Source organism: Salarias fasciatus, chromosome 13 (genome assembly GCF_902148845.1).
Source record: "Salarias fasciatus chromosome 13, fSalaFa1.1, whole genome shotgun sequence".
Taxonomy (NCBI): Eukaryota; Metazoa; Chordata; class Actinopteri; order Blenniiformes; family Blenniidae; genus Salarias; species Salarias fasciatus.
Window position 1 is genome coordinate 5,550,083 of NC_043757.1, and position 19,745 is coordinate 5,569,827.

Sequence of the window (19,745 nt, forward strand, 5' to 3'; positions counted from 1 at the left end):
AAAGTAAAAGAAAATTAATAAACACACGCACACACACAGAGGAACAGCAGCTAAAAAAAAAAAATCAAATCAAAAAAACAAGTCTTCATTGTTACAAACATTTTAGCTGTTACGGTTATTGTTCCATTAAAAAACACACCAAATCAAACTAACAAACATGAACTTCCCGACCAAACCCTAAAGGATAGAGAGGGAAAGAAAGGCTGGAGGGCGGGGAAAAAAAAAGAGAAGAGACATGGACAAAGATGTGTTGGAGAAAAGGACGGATTAAGAAAAAAAAAAGATGAGAAGCGAGGGATTTAACAACCGAGGAAAATGACAGACGGTTCTGAATGAGACAGATGGCGACTTCAATACAGAGAAATGATCCTTCCAGAGAAAGTCGGACAGATGGCGACACGGGGAGGAGAAATATTGTGCGTAACTTCTGAGGGATGAAACACAGGTGATCACGAGCCGGCGTGGCGACGCTGACGTACGCCAGGCGGACAGACAGGCGGCCAGTCGGAATACAGGTGGGAAAACACTGACAGGCGCCCGTTCCAAACACCCCGACTGAATAACAGAACCGGACGAGTGACTGGAGTGGAGGAGGGGAGGGGGGGAGGAGAAAGTCAATGGACGAGAAGAAGAAACGAGCAATGCTGGGACAGAGAAACAAGCTTCAAGCAAACTTCTCCAAAAAGGCAATATATGTCATTCTTGAGTGTAGTGAGTGTTTTTTCCTTTAAATAAATATGTAGAATTAATTCTCTATGGTTAGCGTGATGGCCATATAGTCCACCTCACCTATAACACTGTACAGTATATACACGATATTACTATTATATCTTTAATGACAAAATAACCTTTAGATGTACATACAGTATTCTTTCATCCTCTGTCAGAGAATACAGCCACGGTATTTAGAAGTAGCAAGCAGTGTCTTATTATTTTGTACAAATAACCCATGCAACTCCCATATAGTTTATTTAAGATACATAACTCCTGTAGGATCTCAGCTCTCATTCAATAACAGCAGATATTGCCTTTTTTAAAACCAAAAGTAAAAGAAAAAAAAAAGTGCAAGTTACTCCGAAACTAAAGAGGTTGCATCTCTGTTTAAATTAAGAAAAACAAAACAAAACAAAACAAAGCGTTGTTAAGCTCTACCAACGTTACAGAGAACGTAACCGAACATGTGAACTGAAAACCTGAATCTGTACAACATTCAGACCATTTCTTTAGTCAACACCAGGGGAATGGGATACGATTCTCTAGAACTATATACAGACATGTTATCATTCATGCACAGTGTCAACAAGTAGCACATTGACATTCCCAAAGTATGGAAAACATGGCATAGGGAGACGGAAAGGGGGGTGGGGGGAGAAACGGGGAGAGGGATACATAAGAAAAGGGATCGCTGCTCGCTTTGGTTACTTTGGCAGCAGAGAGACGGAGAAAGAAAGACAGAGAGAGAGGGTGAAGAGAGACACAGAGGGACAGATAAGACACCAGAACAATACACATGCTGGGCAGGAGGAGTCCATTTCTGTCTCACTGACCCAGAAATCAATGTATGGCTGTAACTTCATGTTTTTTTTTGTCATTTTTTTCTTTTCCTCCTTCTTCTCTCCACCAACATCCTTCGTACTCATTAAGCGTGACTTTAAGGGTAGAGAGTAGCTCTGGTTATCGTGTCTTTCCTCGGCGTGACACCGCCCGGCTCGTACCGGCGGGGGTGTTTCTGTCCCTTCCTTTTCGCGCCTCTTGTTTGTCTGTCTGGCGTTGCGTTTGTTTATTCCTCGCTCTGTCGGACGGACAGTCAGTCAAGGAGCGAACGAGGCAACAGGAATTAAAGGAAACATCCTCCACCTTTTGCACTAGAAGCAACATCGTCAATGATTCACAACTGATTAACACCACTGTTTGTTTTTTCTTCTCTTTTTACATCAGGTACATCATTATTATTGTGTAAATCAGTCAAAAAACAAAAACAAAACAACTGTTGTTTACATCAGAAGCAAGTCTCATGAAACAACTTGGTAGCCGTTCCACATAAGCGACAAAAACCAGTGCAATGCTTCTCCTTCATTTAAAACGCTGCCCGCTTGTTCTTCAGCCCCCACCAGCAACGAATAAAAGGAACCCAGACGACTGTAATCTACAGCTCACTCCTCCTGCTCGTCACATCTATGTACAGCAGTGAATTTGCTAACCTCTGAAGTCCAAACCAAAGCAGGAAGTTAAAAGTTAAATGCTATTGCGGGTTTTTGCGAGTTGCTTAAGAAAGAGAGCCAGCGTTGCCAGGTGGAACACTAGTTTTTTTTTTCAGGGGGAAATTATCATATCAAGTCTAAAATTGTGCTACAATCAAATTATAGTCAGTCTATGTGAGGAATGAGGGTAGGACTGGGAGAACTCATTGGAAATATAGTTATTTCACCAACAATTGATTAATTGACATGCATGTGTGAGAGATTTTGCAATAATACATTTAAAAAAACAATTTCAAATGAAAACTGTCTGATTGTTACAAGTCACCACTCATTTCAAATGTGCTCATATCTCATGCTCCAGCCAATCACAGTCAATTACAAATATGTCGCATTGGATTAAGAAACCGTCAAATCATCTGGGATTATTGATCACACATCATACAGCAGGCCAGATTATTATACGGATATGATATAATTTATTGTTCACCTGGCAGCGCTGGTTGTTTAGCTTCCCTTCTACTTAATCTGACCTCAGCGTCGCGTCAGACGAGCTTCGGGTCGCAGTCGACACGCTGGGGGAGGCGGTGCAGCGCAAATCAATATAGCTTCTGGAAAATATTGTGCAACAAATTAGTTTTGATGCAAACTACTACTTTACTGCAAGCATTTCATTCCTGCGCACTGACATTTTTTTTTTTTTTTGCGCAAGCTAGCAAGTTTTTTGTTTTCGCTTTGTTTTTCTTTACAGTGTACAAACCTTCAGCTCCATGCCAGTGAAGAGACAAATACATACAAATTTAAATAGAAAGATTCAGGTTAGGTTAAAACAACATCAAGGCTTTTTTTTTTTTAAATATCTTTTTTTTTCCTTCTTCAGATTGTTAATGAAATATGAATATTTGGCATTTTAAGAAATATCCATTGGTTAGAAAACCCTTTACAGTTTGGACTGCAAATATTAACTTTATGATAGAAAGATTTCCCTTTGGCAAAACAGGGGTAAACTGCCACTCCAAGGCCTTCACACGAGAACAGCGGCTCCAGGGGAGAACCTCACGTTGTGCTGAGTTTGGCAAATGCAAGTCGTGCTGCAGCTCATCACGTTTTAAACCAACGTATAATCGCCAAAGCTCTTTTAAAACCGAGAGTTAAGAGCAGTGAGGCATTAATCTCAGTTGCATATCGAGTTACTGAACCTCTCTGTAGCGTCACGTAGCCAAATATCCACCGGAGAATCAGACTGAATGAAAGACTCCAGTGAAGTTTGAAGTGATTCCTCCTCATGCGCTGGATTTGCCGAACTCAACCAATCTGGGGCTCTGCGCGGCTCGGCGCTCTCACAGGGGTTAAGAGCTGTCTTGACAGAATACTTGCCAAGTCTAAAATGGATTACATCTAGCCTAGATCTCAGTTCACAGATGACATTTAAAGGATTAGTTCATACATTTAAAAAAAACAAATCTGACCAATTTAGTTGCTTACAGTAAGAGCCATTCGACAAATAATGGACTACAGAAACTACCTGGCTAGGTTTATCTGAATGAGTAAAGTAGTTAACAGTCTGAAGTCTAAACCTCTGAAAGGATTTACACTTTACACATTAAAAAGAAAAAAAAAAAGGCTTCATTTTTGTCAGTTGAAACATTATCATCCATTTAAATGGCCGATTATCAGCTGTTTTCACCTCCCAGCGTTGGGCCAACAGGTTCGGTCCACTGGGAACTGGAACGGCTAAAAGAACCATGAGGGCAGCTTACGGTGAAGTGTGAGGTAGTGTGTCTAGTGGGAAGGTCTGTGTAGTGGGGAGGTTGGGGAACACTGATCAAGTCCCATTTAAAGACGTTTCCAACATCAAATTGTCTCGACATGTTGAATAATCTTTACACGAGGAAACACAACGGGTCCAACAGCCCATAGTTTTCTTTTCGTCTTTCAATACAGTTGATAACGGCCATTTAGAGGGCTGATAACACTCAGAGAAATGTGTCTTTTTTTAATAATATTGTTTTTGTAATACTGAATCATGAAAGAAGTTTCCAGACAGCTGCTGTCTGATAATGTCAGTTTTTGCGATGAGGATCAAGTGACTGTTTATTGAGGAAGAAACATGTTTTCGGATCAAATTATTAGCAGACAGCACATGTAGTGTTTTACAGCCTTCAGTTCAGCCCTGGTCCACGAGGGCCACGCTTCATGTTTTCAACCTCTCTCTGTTCCTAAACACCAGACCGGGACGACGGGCTTCCCATCCGGCTTCCTGCCGAGCGCGATTATGACACTTTCCTCGGACTCAGGTGTGTTGAAGCTGGGAGACGTCCAAACCGAATCAGCGCGGCCCGCCGGGAGCCGTTTTCAACACCTCTGTTTCAAAGTGTTGACAGATAATTTTAATGGAGCCCGTCTCCTGCCTGCTCGTGGTGAATTTCAAGATCAAAGCACGGACATGTTATGTTGCCGAAAAACCAAATGAAACGAAATATGAGATCAGATATTTCGCCATTTGTGTCGTTCATGCTTTTAATCAAAAGGATGAACAGCATCTAATGAGTTCTGAGTGATTTAATCATTTCCAGACTCTCACCAGCCGTAGAGCCACTTTATGGTTCAATATAATTACATTAAATTTAAAAGAAACACCGACTGTGGACCAGGAAACAAAAAAGCGACTGTTAATTGATCAGAAGTACTGTTCTAAACATTGTTTTGCGTTTGGGACATGTTTCTACACACCTATTCGAATGCTAAAATGAAACATATTACCGAAACTGAATGATTGTGGTTGCTGGAACTGATTCTTTTTGGGTTAGAGCCGTGGCGATGCTGCGCGGAGGCTCGTGGTTTCAGGCGTGAGAGTGAGCCGAGAGGACACAGCGTGGACGTTCTGTTTCTGGATCGAGCTGACTGCACACTTTGAAGAAGTCGTCGTAATTAGTTAGGGGGGAAAAAAAGGTCGCAGCCTGGCTGGACCGCGCACTTCGGATCAGCAGGTCACTTATTTTTGGATGTAATTACAGATACTGGCCTGATGACGAAGAGGTGTAGCTGCTTTTTCACATCCGCTGATGCCACAGTAAAGCAAAGCCGACGTGTGAAGTGATATAAACCCCTGTTAAACATCCCCCTAAAGACCAATCTACCCGAGAGTCATGAATCGAGGGTCAGGGTTAGGGATTAGTGGTTGTTTCTTACAAAGCCCTTGAGGATTTTGATTGGTCCGCTGACCAGCCAGGGGGAGGTGCTTAAGACACACAGGGATCTGGAGCGAAGCTGTTAAGTCGAGGAGAGACGGATGATCACAGGAACAAGTGAAGAGACGGCTTACAGGCTTCACGGAGGATGACGCCCAAACTGAGACCCACGATCAGAAAAGAACAAACACAGAAGAGTAACCTAGATATTTATGCAATGGTAATAGCGTCGCAAACAGTTTTTAACAGTAGAGTGGCCTGTCGGTCTTCTCAGACGCGGCCTTATTAAAGGTAAAAGCACACTAACCCTTCCTCGAATTCAAATTAGACCTTAAATCATTTACATCTACAGTTTGAAGCAACAGAAAGAGGGCCCGTTCAGGAGCGCATGGCGTAACTAAGACATTCAGAAGGAAAATAGTGGAGCCAGAATGCACGTTCAGCTCTTTGTATTTACAGTTTCTACCCTCAGTGGTGATGAAAACACTTTGCCTCGCTGATTGCGCGTCCTCCCATGAAAGAGTCCCACTCAGCATTTCTACAGGCCGGGAGAGTCGGAGAGGCTTCCAACACCGAAGCACATTTCATCTCACACAGCAAAAAACGAGAGGCGTTTTTTTTTTTTGTTTTGTTTGTTTGTTTTTTTTTTTCTTCACAGTACTTAACCATCTTCCCACAACACACAAGCGACATGAACACACCGTCACACACCAGCACACACACAGTTTGTCAAACGGTTGTGGCAATGTATCCGGTTTCTTCTGGTTTCAGCATGGTCCGGTCATGCAGGTAACATACTGAGATGCAGTGATTTGGTCTGTTTCCGTCTCGCTCATGCCCGGACACAGAAGAAACGGTAACGTGATTGTTGTTGAAGCGGCGCGTCCCGGGTAGCAGCTCAGACCGCTCGCCGGTCTTCTTTATTCATCCTCCTGCTTGGATTGCTTGAACGAGCTCGGACACGTTGTGTTTCTCTGTTATGATTGGTTTTTGTGTATTTTGAAACATGAGAGAGGTTAAGACGGCTTGATTGGTTTCGGATTTGTAGAGCGACACAGACAATGCTTTCCTTTTGTTTCTTCCTTTTCTCTTTTCGGATTCCCACATTTATCGTTGTCCGTCCAGCGTCCGCACCTCCTTCCGTCCTGCTCTAGATTTATTAATGCATCCTTCTGCAGTTCTTCATCTGTACATCTTTTCATTCATCTGTCATTCAGTCTATTGCAAAAAGGGAGAGAGTGATAGATCAATGAGACAGCCTTCACTTCCTAATCCATCCATTCATCCACCTCCCCCTGGCTTTCTCCCTCCACGCTCCTCTGTCCCACTCTACTTTGACGCTGTTGCTGTTGTTTCCCACCGTCTTAGAAGCCCTGGATGTGGCAGTAAGCCTCCAGCGAGGAGAAGAGGATGTAGAGGAGCCACAGGCTGACGAACAGCATGGTGGTCAGGGCCTTGGCAGTCCGGGGCCCGCCCAGCTCGCCGCCGATCTCCGGCCGCCGCCGATACATCAGCGTGGCGACGCAGATGAAGGCAAAGATGGTGAAGAGCGTGACGGAGAACGCCAGCCGGCCCGGGTCCACCCTGAACTCGTCCCCCTTGCTGTTGTGGTAGATGGCGGCGATGGACCACGCCACCTGGGGAGCAGCAGCAGAACGGTGAGGGGCCACGCCGCTTGTCGAGAGCAACAAACGCGCTCCCAGCACGCCGTCAAATATTTCAAACAAAAGCTAAGTGTACCCACTGCAGCAAGACGACAGGCACCCCGGCATTTCTCACATCAATCACTCAAACTGTAATTCCAGCGACTCACCCCGATGCCCAGGAACACGTTGACGGCGTTGGAGCCCGTCACGTTCCCAATGGAGGCGTCTGCATACTGATCCTGGATAGCAGCTACTTTACTGGCAAATGTATCTGGATGGGACAGAAAAAAGAAAAGAAAATACAAAGTCAGGGTGAGATTTGTGCCATGCATCAAAATAAGATGATTTATATTCAAGATTAGTCATTTCAAAGGCATAAATAAACACACAGCAACACTCATATATAGTATGAAGGTAAATAACACACTTAAGTTCAGTTAAAATAACATTAAGACACAAAAGACTAAAGATGCAGTCAAGTGTGCAGTTTGGTTCAAGAATTATGGATTTCAGTTTCAGCATGATTGTTTAGATAAAAGTCGATTCCTCCTGTGTGACCTGCAGGCTGAGCGACACTGCTCCTGTTGAGGAGATTAATACAACAACTCTTTTTTTACATGCACTGCAGTAAATGTTGGCGTGCATGTCAAATAACCATCGATTTAAAGCACATTGCACGAGAGGGTGCCATTAAAATTGGCTTCATGTTGAAAATGTAGTCATTTTTGGTAGTAATTCTTTAGCTCTTGCAAAAATACAGAATTTTTTCACGGCATACACTCTGCACCACAACAAAGAAAAACTTCAAAGTTTAAATCTAAAGGTTATTAAATCACTATTTTTCTGGTCTGGGCCTTTCAGGATGAAAAAGGACTGTATGTGGCTTCAGATCTAAACTGTGTTTGAACTCCCTGATGACTGAAGATGCAGTCTGCAGAGGTGTGTGTAATATTCTGGCCACTTATTTAACATAACACACACACAACAGAGGCAGAATAGGACTCAGTTATATTCAAAATCTAGCCTTACCAATGTGAAGTCAGAGACCTGAAACAACTTTAGGCCATTCTGAGTAAGAGTTAATGTACATGTGAGATGCACAGGAATTCCCTGGTGCTGTTGGGAATCTGACTGAAACACTGGGACAGCTGAGGAGAGCAGAAAGGGGAAAACAAAAGCTGCGTGTTGCATGGTGTTGATAATCAACCGCTCCTTCGTTGTTTTACCTGCATGCTTTTAAACATGAGGTCTGCTCTGATTTCACTAATGAAGGACTTAAATCCTCAGAAATATCATCTTTTATTAGTATGAACAGACATTCTCGAGGGTGTAACAGTTTGGTTTCTTTTAAAGCCTTGCCAGCCAACACAGTTGCTTTTCTCGCCCACAGGAGCAAAGCAGCATTTTTTTCATGCATCATTAACATTTCGATTTTCATTTGATTCATATTTTCTCATTAGCCTCAACCAGACCAGTCAGGGACATCTGTGGTCCCCTGGAGCCACACATTTCCCATGTTTATTACATATGGACATACTCACGATTTTAAGATAGAGATGTAAAACGGTTTGTCAAGGAAGAAGCATAAAATGTCTCCCTGCTTATTCTGTAGCGCCCCCATCAGGCCCAGTTTGATTAACACCCGTTCCTGTTAGCCTATGGGGGGCTGTTTTTATGCAACTACACCACCTGCGTCTGCACACGGAGAACAGTACGCTGTAAACACTGAAGCTCTTTTAAGTGGGTTTAATTGAAAATTAGGTTCATGTTTTCTTTGTGATTTGTATGAAACACTGGATTCAGGCCCTGTTTACCTAATATTTTTAACCAAAAATGCAAAACTTTTCTGAAACAAAAACAAGAAAACGCATTTCCATTTCAAACAATAGTTTATAATGATATCATTACTTAGAAATCAAAGCTTTTGACTTAAGTTTCACAGTCAGGAGCATAAACAGATTTACGCAGGCCGTTTACGTCCTGACCTCAACATGCAATCGTTTAAAAGTCACACAAAGTCGCTGTGGCTAAAAAAAGGACACTCTTGATGAACGCCGAACACTTCCAATTATTATTACAGAACACTGTGCAAATCCTGTTTCAGGCATTTCGGGCAGGAAACCTTAAATTAGAAACCGCAGTCTTTAATCCTGTTACAGTGTGTCTTTCCTGGCAGCCAGTCCGGACAGGACTTGGTCCAAGATCAATAATTTACAAGGCTGAGCCTCGGTTTGCGGGGGACAAACAAATCTTGGCGCTGGCTGCTTGGTCCCAGAAATTTTCCCCCAGTTCCATGTCTGCCAAAGGACGGCAACACGAAAAGACGGCTGCGGTGAAACGGACAGCGGCGTCCGGCCAAATCCCAACAAAGGGCTGCTGGTGAACGGTCAGTTCGCGCTCGCTCGCTTCTCTTCTCTGCTAATTTTCCGGCCTTCGTCTCTTTGTTGGCGATGTGTGTCGTCATGCTTAAAAAAACAACGGGAAGAAGCAAAGAATTGGCAGCGGGCAAGAGGATGAGGGTCGAGCGGGAGTCCAGCGAACAGAAACCTCCTCTCAGACCTGAGAGCCAAGCGGGCCGACCCTCAGCACGTGCGAGGGGCGCACACATGAACGCCGAGCCTTGTGTGCGTTAGTGAACGCCGCCACCTGGGCCCAATCTGACGCCACCAGCTGGCAGAGGCTGCATGTCTGCGCATCAATCGGTCTCCGAGTGCCTGTGAGCCTGACTGAGTGGGAGAGTGTGTGGGCGCTCGCATGTTTTGTAGCCGCGAGTGTGTATATGCATGTGTGTGTGTGTGTGTGTGTGTGTGTGTGTATGAAACAGGTTACAGTCTGCAGCTTTTTTTTTCCTGAGAGAGCATCCCTCCCCGGAGAGCTTTCTGCCCTTTTTCGCTTCCTCCCTGTCAATCAAGCTTCTCTGCTCTGTTTTCCAACTGCAGCTTCTTCTCTTTCATGAAAAAACACACTGAGGAGAAGTGATGTGGTCTTGACACTCACACGAAAAACACGGGGCTTCGATTTTTGGGATATTCTGTCAAAAATCAGGCCTTAAGGTCAAATTTAGAAGAGATGTATGAGAATTAAAATAAAACCCACTGATGTGCATGTATGGGCTTTGAAAAGGATACGTGTGTGTGTGTGTGTGTGTGTGTGTGTGTGTGTGTGTGTGTGTGTGTGTGTGTGTGTGTGTGTGTGTGTGGAGTATATTTATTGATGGTGCGGTTTTTATTCTTTTGTTTTTATGACTGTTTTTACTGTTCAGCACTTTGCGTTGTTTTTATAAATATGAAAAAGTGCTCTACAAATAAAGTTTGATTTGATTTGATTTGATACATAAGCTTGTGAAATAAATATAAATTTACAGGCCTGGTTAAGACTCTTCAGTGACACAGTATGTATGTTGAAAATGTCTATATTTTCACAAGAATGATTACTACAATCTCAACATAAAGCCAAATTTATTGATGCCTTCAGGTGAAAAACACAGCAAAGTTTCCAAAAAATGCCTCCTCCAGCTGTTGCACAACATAACTCGATGGATAATGTTAGTTTGTAATCTTTCTTGGCAGCATCTCCGAAATATCTCAGGTCCTCTCTTAGTGCTGAGTCCACCTCATGTTTCTTATACTTAAAGCAGGTTCCTACATTATTATCTACCTCGTACTAGTGATGTACATGGAAAAATTGCTCACAGCTGAAATGTATCGATTGAGTTTCTGAAGCCGACATGAAATGACACATAGTTTATTTTAAATATACAGCGGAGAAATAAACTCACAACACAAGGCCCAGAGAGTTTATCTGATTCCCCGAAACCACCAGCACATTTAATAGAATGTTTTCTTAAAATTCTCTCTCAGCAGCTGTGGTTTTCTTGCTCCCTCGTCTTTGGTGCGAATGTGTGTTTTAGCTCTGCTGACTGTGATAAACGAGGTTAATCGTACCAGAACCGCAGCACAGGAGAGGTTTCTAACAGTAATGGGAGTGAAACTAGAGATCTTTGTCTGTGTGTGTGTGTGTGTGTGTGTGTGCGCATGTGTGTGCGCATTGGGAAGCACTGGTAATAAGGCTGAAAGTCCCAGAAAGGCTAAACCACTGTTAACATTCAGTAACTCTACACACTGTGTGTTTCTGAGTGTTTGTCCGTAATGGTAGGAGAGCGTGTGCATTGTGTGCGCCGCGCCCGCACACACTAAATGTTGACGTATTCTCTCGGTGTGTACAGTATATGTGTGAAATAATACACAACACATAGCTTTTTATCCCCAGGCTCCCTTAATGGGAGGACAGAGACCAGCTGACCCTGACAAGACGAATAGCTCTATGCTAATAACACAGAGGGGAGGAGAGCAGAGTGTGTGTGTGTGTGTGTGTGTGTGTGTGTGTTTGCCAGAGAGGTAAAGCCTATTTCAACTTGTAATAGGCTGCAGGTATATGCGTTTGCTCGAGGGAATAATCATGTTTGCGCAGTTATATGTACAAGACTTCAAATCGGATACTCTGATAGCTTCTGCTGGACGTTTATAGAGTGTTTATGTGTGTCTGTGGTGTAAGTAGTGGTGATGATGTAGAGACCGAAGATGTCTTGACAGAAATGTGGGGTCAAAAAAAAAAAAAAAAAATCTCATCACAAATCATTAACTTTCAAGGTGACAACGAGCTTTATGGCTGGTTGCAGTGGTGTAAGTCAGGGCGATGCCCTCTAGAGTCACGGAGACGTGACTCCGTGTGTGTGTGTGTGTGTGTGTGTGTGTGTGCGTGTGTGTGTGTGGGGAGCGATGCAGCCGGGTGCCAAGGTTAAAACATATTTAGCTGCCGGGTGCAGTCGCTCATTCTTCACGCTCAGAGGATAATCCATGTTCGCTGTCTGCAGCCGCCGCTGCTTTGTGTTACGGCACTTACACTCAGGGAATAAAACAAAAGAAGTGGAACGTTTTCCCCATTCGCTGTAATTAAATATCCATTACAGGAGATGATGAGTGGATGAGGTGGAGGCTTTGAAATTCACCATGAGACACAGTAAACACAACTTCATCTAGGCTTATAATTGTTTCTGGAAAGTTTCATGTTTACACCACAACGTTCTAAAAACGATGCCGGTTTCCACGGAAAAGATCAATTCCTCGGAGAACCTGGACTGGAAATCGTGGCACTCTGGAAGCTGTTTGTTAGAAGCCGTTTTCCAAAAAATTGCATTTTCAGTGGCTTTGAGCACTGCTGTCATGTAAACAGGACCCCAAAACACGCAACTAAAGTTTCATGTTTTCACCTGAGAATGCCAGCTAAACGTGATTTTGCATCACATCACCCTCAAAATACTCCCAACTTTGCAAAAGTTGATGTTGTATCCGAACACTGTCGAGTTTGCTACAAGTTTTTAAAGCACAAATTGCACTTTTAAACGATTTTCCATTAGAACTACTGCTGATCTGTTTGAATGTCTTTTATAAGCCACTTGGAGAAGTCAGTTCACTAAATTCCCAGTAAAATTGTTCTGCAGTTCACACAGAGAATAGAAATGGCAAAAAGCTTCTGGGAATGAAAAGATTGAGGTAAAAAAGGAGTGAAAATGTCAGTGTGTACACCCTGAAGGGGATCGTCGACGAGCACAAATCCATTCTTAATTTGAAGGACTCGAGGGTATTTTATGCTGATAATGACTTTATGAAGCTAAATGTCAAACGTAGACAAGAGAAAGTGCTTTTATTGAAGGGAGTCGGATAATTAAAATCATGAAATGATCAATGAGTGCACATACTGTATGTACATGAACATGTGGAGAAAGTATGTTGGGAAAGACGTCGGCTCACCTGGTACAGAAGTTCCCAAAGCGACAAATACTACTGCTGTGACGGAGTCCTTCAGGCCCACCGTGCAGCCGAAATGAGACGCCAGGTCGCCTGGAAGGAAGCGACAGAACGGCGGTGAGGAACGGTAAGAGGCAGCGAGCAGGATGGGGTTCCGGGTTCACTCTACCGATGATGGCGGTGAGCAGTCCGATCATGCAGATGGAGACGACGAAGCAGGCCCAGCCGTTCCAGTACTCCGTGGGCGGGACGAAGGCGAAGAGCACCTTCCAGAAGACGGTGAGGAAGTGCATGACGTAGTCGAAGCAGGACGGCAGCTTCTCCTCGCCGCACTCTTCATCGTCGTCGTCTTCTCCTGCGGGGATCAACGGGAACAGGTTAAAGAGGAGTCCTGCCGGGGGGATTCCTCGCCGTTAAAGGGTTTTGTTTTCTAAAACTTTGTTAAGAAGCTCATTAGGTTGTCAGTGATGCAGCGTTTGCAGGAATCCCTGATGTCCTGTAGACTCTAATCACAAACCAACCAGTCCACAGAGGAAATCTGTGGATTTAGGTACTGATGCAAACGTTTCTGTCTTTTTAAAGATACTCTACGGTTTTAAATTGTACCGGGGGGGTACAGGCGTCCGGAGGCGAGAAGCGTCCTGTAGAGCAGAAGAGTTTGATTTTCAGTCTGAACACTGAGAGTGACAGCAGGGCCTCGCGAACCTTCTGACCTTTTGTGTTTTAAGCAGGAGGCGTGAGAACAGTTGTCACAGGGAGAACTGGCCCGTGGCGGCCAGGCGTCGATGGCGACGCCGCTTTTTGATCCTTGCATGTCTAAGAAGTGATTTCTGACCCAGTAACTGACAGCCGAGTTCGCCTGTGTGTGTGTGTGTGTGTGTGTGTGTGTGTACGTACGTGAACGACACCAGAATCCCAGTCCAGTCGTGGCCCGAGGACTCGGCCTGAAGCCACCCGCATGCTGCAAGGCTTTGTTGTTCGTGTGTGTGGTTCAGTGTGCGAGTGTGTGTGCTCAATGAAATCAGGGAATGGCTGAAACACTACATTTCTATTTCTTTTAAATTTTCTGAGAAAATAACAGTGCAGCACTGGGAGGTCTAATGATTTTTACAGTTCTCTCATCTAACTAGTAACTCATAACATACTAAAAACACAGAAACACAACCGCACAACAGTAAAGAAGCAAAGGATTTGGACCCCAGAAAGACAGTAAACCAAGCACACTCATGCAAATGCACACAGCGAGCGCATTAGCAGTCCACAGTCTGTAGCTGGCTGTTGCTGTGCTCCATTTCTAAATGACTCTAATGAATGGATAAATGAGGCTACCTGCTGCCTGCATGGAAATCGCTGACTGGGTGAATCCCAGCGAGCGCCATCATCTCTTATTGATTTCACCCCCGTCATTCATCCTTTGTGCGCCGTTAACTCCGTTAACATCCACGAAGCAGGTGACGCATTTAAAACACCCGAACAAAAAACCCCGTCTGCTCCCTAAACTCAAGCTGCAGCACGACGCCTCCTCTCCCTGCTCAGGGGCAACAGACACCACTTGCAAATGCTTCTTGTCCAGCTAAACATACAAAACAACCTGGTTCAATCATGGATCGACCAATATATTCCCATCCTTGGAATCCCTTGAAGTTATGGGCTATAGGGTAGATGTGTGTTGAGTATCAGTACGCTTCTACTGATACTTGTACGAGTAGAACAAGAAAATCTCATGAAAACAAACCACAAGAGAAATGGAGAAGATCCTCGCGTTTAGGAATATCAGCAGAAGCATTCATTGATTACACATTTTTGACAATTTTACAGCAGTAAAAAACACAATAAGTTGATCAGACAAAGTGAATGCTTCTTTTGTGTTTTCAAAGAAACAACAAATCCATCCTCAAAACTTCCAGGCAAGTGAAAACATGAATGGAGCAATCTGACGTCTTACTCAGAGAGAACTGAATGTTTTAGTGATTATTCTTGCCGTTGCTTCACTGCCATTCCAGAGTCTCGCTGTGTTTTTCCTTCAAATCCATTTTTTGTTTTGAATCTTTTCTGTAAAAATGACAAAAGTCTGAAAGTGAAAATGCGCCTTTGAAAGACTTTTCTGCGCTCTGTGTCTGTTTGGAGTCAACATCTTTCAGCATTTCTCCACATGAGGCCACGGACGGCGAATGTGCTGCTGCTGCAGTGACTCTGCTCCCCGGCACCGTGATCCGGCTCACAGACGTCACATTCAACACGTCCAGTCCTCAGTTCATCCCGTTTCTCTCATATGTGTTGTGCACGAGTGTTCTGGTGGATTTAGACCCCATTTACACGACAAGGCTTCAAAGGAAAGTTTGTCATTTCAGAAAAGTTCTGCGTTTACACGGCCATGTTTACAGGACCTTAGTCCTGACCTGAAGATGACAAACACTAAAGTCACTTATATGCCAGAAAAATGAAGATACATGTGTTGCAATATCAGGAATTAAAGTGGAAAGTTAAAGAAGAACATATCTCATTTAGAGATAACTGAAACTTAATTATAGCGGGGAAGTACGTGCACTTCGATTATCCTCTGAGGAGTTCCAGGCAGCGCTGCTGTTAGTCTTCACCTCCGTTTGTAAGATTAAACTTACAAGCCACCTTGATATTAAAGTCATTAAACATAAGTCACGAACCACATCCAGACTTTGTGTTCCACGATTAACGCACATCAGCGTGGATTAACACAATAATTAATGTACTCGAACGCGGCCGATACTCCGCTCGGAGGTCGCGCCCCCGGTTTAATGTCATTAAATATACATGTATCATGTATCATCAACTATGAATGACCGGTAGAAGGTCAGCGCGGGGAGCGGCGGCCTCGTCCACGGCGACGGTTTGGAACAATGCGCAGGCACAGACACTCGGTTATGAATTATAAAAGAAGACCTGAGCTGTGTCACATTTTCCAGTCAGCAGCTCGCCATCTGTTACGGCTGAATGGAGCCATTCCCGGCTCGCTTTCTCTTTATTTCTGTTTATGTGTCCCCTTCTGTCACCTCCTCAGCTCTTCTCTTTGTGTCTCTTTCTCTTTCATTTCTTTGTACCTGTCTGTGGAGGCGTCGGTAACAAGCCCCTCACGTGCCGGAGTGTTGTGACCCTGCTGGGGAAAGTGACTAAAGGATCACCCAACATGCACCATGAAGTGCTGCATGGAGTGTTTTTTTTTTTTTTTTTTAATTTTAAAGCCACGATGTAACTATAAGTGTAATTTTTTTCACATTTAATTCTCATTTAAAGTCCCTCGACCACGCAGGACGACGGTGTGCAGCTCAAACTGACACTTTCTCAGAAGAAATTTTGCACTTGGGTTTGAATCCCAGCGGAGAGAGGAAGGTCATCCAGCTCAGAAACCATCCGCCGTCAGCGTTTGGTGACGCTTTGCCTTCCAAACAGCATCATTACTTCTTATCACAGGTTTCAAACCACTTGGGGACAGAACCTCGTCTCTTTTGGGGATAATGATGACTTGAGAAAAATCCCTCAATCTCTCCACTGAACCCAGTCCTGCCACTTCCTGATGATATTACCTGATGATTAAGAGGCACTTTTACCACAAACCTGCCAAAGGTTCCACACAGCAGTGTCTTCACTGCCGTGCAGGAAATACTGCTTTGAAAGAGAGTTTATCTGATGAGACAGACGCTGTTAAACCTATTATCCTCCCTGGGTGAAGGTGTTTGCTGAGAATTCCTCATTTGACATGAAAATCCATCCAGTCATTCCACGCAGGTGAAAGACAGACGGACTGATTGAAGGATTATTGAGAACATCTCCAGCATCCAAACACATCACAAGTTGATATTAGGCTTGAATGAGAGAAAAGTATTTAGGTATTGATATTAAAATTTGCTCTGAGTTTGAGTTTTCTTCACCAGTTATTCATTAATGTCCCTGAAAGGGGTTCAGTTCTTAACCTCAACTTCAAAACCAGCATTTTTTCAGAGTAGATGCAAAAAAAAAAAGAATACATATTTTCAGTTCACAATTTATTCCAAGTTTTTCAATATTTGGACTGTTTTATATAGTTTCAAAGATTTTTTTTTTTTTTTTTTTTTTTAAAGAAAAACATATTTAAGAATCAAACTCTCGGTTTGTGCCATAAAAAGTGATAATCAATTATGTCTTTTTGCCATTGCTGTCTTTGCAGGAGCAGAACTCTGTTGAAAAGATGCCGGGGTTCTGTGGTGTCGGCCTAATTGTTGCCGTTATTTTGTGGTGATTCATTGGGTTAATCTTGTCAGAAGAGACACAGCTGTCAGGCTGAACACCGGTGGACTGACCATCACTCTTTACTCTGAACAGAAGGTTTTTGGTTCATAACTGATTTTCCATGAGTTGGGTTTTTCTGTTTAAGTTCCACAAAACAAAAACACGTGTTCGCGGTTTGTCTCTGTAAGTGGAATCTGAGTGTGTGTGGTTGTCCTTTTTAGGAATCCATGCAGCTGAAACACGTCCTATTTTCTTCACTGTCACTTTTGTCCAATTTGGCGTATATGGCTGAGCTACTTCATCCCCATATCTCTATTTTACTTGACTCGCTGTTTCCCTCTGCGTCCACGCTCAGGTATGCATTATCCCGATAAAGTGGATATCCCAGAGTAATTCCTTTCCGCTCTCCCCGTCAGCCTTTCATTCTTGGCCACATTTTGCTGATATGGGTTTTGTATAATTGATTATTCTCTGTCACTTTCTTGTTTTATTCCACTAAATCTCCTTCATCCCTCTACAACCTCCTGTCACTCAAAACACCATCGACATCCACTTTATCCGACTCTCTGAGTGCGGCAATTATGTGAAGCCTCTGAAAAGAGGCTGGCCGGGGTTCGCATAACAACACAAAATAAATTGAAACGTCAGACAAAGCTGGGGGGAAAAATGCTGACCGGACAAAAGATGGTTACTGTATATATATATAAAACACTTTACTGAGAGCTGTGAAATAAAAATCACCCAAAAACAAATATGGCAAAATGACAGTGATCAATCAGAATGACCGGTTTTTGTAATAAAACGAACAAATGTTAAAAATGTCACACATTTCAAGTCCCAGAAGAAAAAGCCCACTTTGGAGGGGACTTAATAGAAGCGTTCAGTTCGTCTGAGCACCACAGCCGACGTTTCCACTCGTAAACCCTGCTGTATGTGTGGCTGCTTCCAGGGAATCAATGGCCAACCCCGGGCTCACAAGGTGACCACGAGGAGATCAATGGCCCATTAATCAACCATTTAGCGACACTGCCTGCTACAGATTATCAGCTCAAACCCACTTCTGCTCTGATTTCAGCATTTCATCTTAATCTGCATGATTAATCCTCACCAGGGTCTCTGGTTAAATCTAATTAAAGTGACGTCCGGGAAGACGGAGATCACCGTCATCACAGATATCGTGTTCTTCACAGTTTGTTCATTTATCGTGAGTCAGGATCAGAATCAGGATCGCAGCGGCGCTCTCCTCCTTATTTGGCCTCTTCTCTCTCCGGTTTGCCTGTGAGCCTGCTTCTTCGTCTTTTACCTATCGCCGCCAACAAACGCCGCTTTTATAGGTCAAGGCAGCCGGTGATAGACTGCAGTCCTCTCCAGACACGCTGTTAGCCAAGCCAAGTGTGAGTCCATGAGTGTGTGTGTGTGTGTGTGTGTGTGTGTAAGACTGTGTTGTTTTAAACTGATCTGGTCGGCGCCCAGGGAACTTGTAACAGTCACTCATACAGCTGTCGGCCTCGGCGAACACAGACACGTATGGCTCTACACACACACACACACACACACACACACACACACACACACACACACACACACACACGCTCACAGGGAGGTTTGAAACTGATGTGACCAAACAAGCTCCTGGGCAGGAAAACCCAGGAGAAGCTCAAAAACAAGCCTTCGATCACTTTCCATTACAGACACTCTGGATAATTTATGTCAGGATGCATACATCTCAGCCAGCAGGGCTGAGCCCGACGCACAGATGGACTGAGATCAGAGGAGAGGGACACACTCAGGGGAGAGCGACAGAATAAATACACACACTGGGGACTACCTGGCATGATTTTAAGGCAAATACAAACACACACACACACACACACACACACACACACACACAAATATATACGAGATCATGGACAGAATGTAGATCCTGACAGTGGAGGAAGACGGCCCGTCATTCATTCACGTTTCTCCAAACGTCCCTGACGACGAGCCTCTCATTAGCGCCGATTTAAGTCACGCCGGCGAAACGCTGTGGTTGTCACGAAAAGCGGCGGCCAAAGTGTCGGACGAGCTTCTGAAGAACGGTCCGTAATCCTCAAAATCTCCTCCATCCTGTCCGTCAGCAAAGGACGAGTCTGACCAAGTTGTCAGAAGATCGTCTCCCAAAATGATGAATTCTTTCCTCGGGCGTCCGTCTTTCACCGTCCTGATTGTGTGTGTGTGTGTGTGTGTGTGTGTGTGTGTGTGTGTGTGTGTGTGTGTGTGTGTGTGTGTGTGTGTGTGTGTGTGTGTGTGTGTGTGTCAGAAATCATGCTGACATGCTCATGTTTATATTCATGTTCTACTGGTCCTGTCATCCTGCCTGCTTCTCTCTCACACACACACACGCACGCACGCACGCACGCACGCACGCACGCACGCACACACGCACGCAGTCAATCTGTCAGGCCTCAGAGTCGCTGCAGAGCTTCGCGAAGACAGCTGACAGCTTAACGAAGCTGAATTGCATCTTCATGCATGAAATGAATCTATTAACCGAACTTTCCAGGTCAAAACCTCTCCAAAAAAAAAAAAAAAATCTCGTCTCTGTTTCCAACACGCTCCGTCGACACGATCAATCAGGGATCAGCTGACAGGAATTTGATAATCGGTCATTAGCATTCT

General features: G+C 44.1%; 1 pseudogene; it reads right to left on the bottom strand.

The window, feature by feature from the left end:
- Window positions 1-1,908: 1,908 nt before the first annotated feature.
- The window catches only part of LOC115398871 (sodium/calcium exchanger 1-like), a 118,493-nt pseudogene continuing 100,656 nt past the window's right edge, over window positions 1,909-19,745 (bottom strand).